Here is a 3,541-nt window from a genome sequence, read left to right as displayed (position 1 = left end):
GGTAGGTATAGGGCAGATGTTAGGGGTAGGTTCTTTACTCAGCGTGTCGTGAGTTCATGGAATGCCCTGCCAGTAGCAGTGGTGGACTCTCCCTCATTATGGGCATTTAAGTGGGCATTGGATAGGCATATGGAGGATAGTGGGCTAGTGTAGGTTAGGTGGGCTTGGATCTGCGCAACATCGAGGGCCGAAGGGCCTGTACTGTGCTGTATTCTTCTATGTTCTATGTTCTATTCCAAAATGAACAACTTCACCTTTTCTCACATTATATTCTGCCAACTTATTACCCAATTATTTCACCTGTCAATATCTCTCAGTAAACTGTTAGTATCCTTTTCTCAATTTACCTTTTGATCTATTATAGTGTCGTCAGCTAGAGTTTATTCGCTTCCTTCCTCCGAGTCATTAATACAGAGGAACCTCGATTATCCGAATGAGATGGGCAGGCACTATTTTGTTCAGATAATTGATTATTTGGATAATCAGTTTTACCTTAAACAAGGGATGCCAGGCTGATCTAACACTGTTCTTGACCGGAAAATTTGGTAGAATCAATAATTTTAATGTATTGAGCATGAGGACACAGATTTCACATGATGAACAAAACAAAGCAATGAAACATGAGAAAACATTGTAAAAATGCAGCAATAGTTAGCATTTGGCAAGGAGTGATGAAGACAGCATTAAACAATGTCCTGACCAGCTTCTACAATCGCAAGAGCATTTGTCAGTTTCCAGGAACTCAGTCTCACGATAGAAAGACAGAAACACCACCTCGCACATGCATTCTCAGCCATTTTTTTCATGAATGGCCCAGTAAAACATTTACTTTTGCAACGGGCTGTATAACAACCCTTACCTAAAAAATATCTAGTTGCTGATGCTTGAGCTGCTTGTGTTTCTTTGTCCTTGCCAGCGTTTTCACATGTCCTTCCATACAGGTAAATCGAATACACTTACCTCTTTGAGATAATGTTTTTGCGGGACCTTGAAATCTTCTTTGGATAATCCGAAATGCAGATAATCAATGTTCAGATAATCGAGATTCCTCTGTATATTGTAAGAAGTTATGATCCCAACACTGATCCCTGTGGAACCCCACTGGTTACAGATTGCTAAACTGAAAAAGAACCCATTATCCCCACTTGCTGTTTCCTGCCCATTTACCAATTCTCTACCATGCCAAAATGCTACCTTCAATACCGCGGGCTCTTATCTTATGACTTAACCTTTTGTGAAGTAAGTTGTTGAATGCCTTCTGGAAATCCAAATATAACACTTCTACTGGTTCCCCTCTATCCAATCTGATTGGGGTACTTCTTCTAAAATGGTCATAAATTAGGTAGATGCAATTTCCCTTTCATAAAGCCACACTGGCTCTGCTCGATTGGGATATGATTTTATAAATGTCCTGCTATTGCGTCGTTGATAATTAATTCCAATATTCTTCCAACAATGTTTGGCCAATTTGCCGGTAGTTGCCCATTTTTGCCTCAATCCCTTTCTTAATAGGGGTACCATATTGACAGTGTACAATCCTCTGGAATCCAAGGATCTTTGGAAAATTGTAATCATTTCACCACTACCTCTGCAGCTACCACTTTTAGGTTCCTCTCGAGCATTTCCAGTATTTCCTGTTTTTATTTAATTTTTCCAGCATTTACTGGAGCTTGCTTTTGTGCAGAAGAGCACATCGGATAACCAAAGGCTTAAGGGAATATATGTCTGTATAGCAAACTGTCGATTTTCTTTCTCATTTAACTGTGTTGTCTGTCATAAATCTCTCCGTACAATTAGAATTCTGAACAAATATGGCTAAATTGGCATTACCTGCGTGGCGGTGGTGTTGCTGTTTGCTGTGGGGCATAATAACAGTTCAGCTGTTAGTAAGACAACAATTACATTGCAATCAATCTAACATTATCCCATCATATCTGTTTGATTTAAAAGAGTCTACACGCTTTCAAAGCCATGTGAATGCCTTGAATTATAATTGTATTATAGCCAAACATTGGTGACAACATGTCATCCTGCCATCGCATCAGTGGGACTGCACTAGAACAGCTGTAGCAAGTTATCAAGCATGTGTCTTGTCTGGTAGTCCATGCTGGGAATATGCTCAGGGTCTTTAAGATTTAAGGATAGCACAAATTTTTGACATTGGAAGTGATTTATATCGTATTCAATCATTTCTGGGCAGCAATAGTTCTGACATCAGTGTCCTCCCCGAGTTGGCTACTGTTCTCCTGTATTTGTGTTCTCAGGAAGTAGACAGTCATTTCAAGTATTTCTCTCCCAGCATGAATGCCTGCATTGAAATACTGATAAAGGGATTTCCCTGACACTGCAGACTTTGACAGGTTCAGTAGCAATGATCCCAAATGAATGCATCCCTGCCAAGACTCAGTGAATCTATTCCCTACAGATATTCGGTCCACAGCCTTCTTGAAAAGCTCCCAGAAAATTAAGGAAGTATGAATTGATTAAATGTCTTTAGTTCCATTAACTTTGCCGCTACGAAAGGCCATTTTTGATCTATCCTATTGTAAACTCAATGTACCCAGATAATCACCGGAAGAATATCCTCTTGAATAACCCCCGGTCCCCAAAGATAAGTAAACACAGCTATAAAAAAATGGTTTTCTAATCTCACAAGGAGGGTATTAACTGCAGACGTGAATTCTCTATTTCTGTGCTCACACTCAAAATTAAATGATATAGTTCAATTTACATAAACTGTGCTTCTTACTATTTTAAAGATAGGGCAATAAAAAAAACAATCTTCCATGAAAAACTTCAATAAGCCTTAACGTTGCTGCACAACACATATCGAACTCCATCTTAAAATATCAACTCACTCCTTCAATCATCTAGCTACATATCTGCTAATTTGTTGAGAATAAAATATATTTCTTTAATCAATATCCTTGCTTGAGGCCTTTGAATTTTACTCTGATGTCCATAAATCCACTGTTTTCTGCCCAGATTATTTTGTTTACTTAATCTTTAGCTACACCTTGTGCAATAAAGCAATATTTATCTGAGAAAAGCAATGAAACTGTAAGCCTGAATTGAAGAATAGATTCCTCCTGGATTACTGAAAGTAATGAAAGATCAACTGCTTTATCTGTATGCAAATCCACAGAGTGGGAAAGCCTTAGATTGGCCAGGAATAGCAAGAGATGTGGAAATAAGGTTACATAAGAAGAATTGGGAGGAATGAGATGAGTTTAAGAACAAAACCATAACTCACATTTAAAAGGTTGGAATATTTACAATTGGAAATAAATTGGATTATTGTTTGGAGATAATCTAACAACGTAGAAAATAATACAAGGAGGATGTAAGAAATTGTTGTTGGAAAAGGAATTAAAAAATTGATGCCTTGGTTAAAGAGATAATAACAATGCAGAGAAAGAGTATTTCCGAATTATTCACCTACCATTTTAGAGTCTGTCTAGTAATGCTTTGCAACACAGAAATATCTGATGTTTTAATGAATTGTTGATTTCCATTGCATTCAAAAATTTCCCTGGTTCCA

At 37.8% G+C, this 3,541-nt stretch overlaps 1 protein-coding gene across 1 annotated transcript in view; it reads right to left on the bottom strand.

The window, feature by feature from the left end:
• The window catches only part of LOC122548331 (cytokine-dependent hematopoietic cell linker-like), a 42,085-nt gene extending 40,233 nt beyond the window's left edge, over positions 1–1,852 (bottom strand). Inside the window, exon 1 of the mRNA XM_043686860.1 lies at positions 1,831–1,852. The gene's annotated coding sequence lies outside the window, so the exon portion shown is untranslated. The remainder of the gene's footprint in view (positions 1–1,830) is intronic.
• Between the last annotated feature and the right edge of the window lie 1,689 nt (positions 1,853–3,541).

The sequence above is a fragment of the Chiloscyllium plagiosum genome, unplaced genomic scaffold, assembly GCF_004010195.1.
Source record: "Chiloscyllium plagiosum isolate BGI_BamShark_2017 unplaced genomic scaffold, ASM401019v2 scaf_54, whole genome shotgun sequence".
Lineage (NCBI taxonomy): Eukaryota > Metazoa > Chordata > Chondrichthyes > Orectolobiformes > Hemiscylliidae > Chiloscyllium > Chiloscyllium plagiosum.
This window is presented reverse-complemented; position numbering and strand designations above follow the sequence as displayed.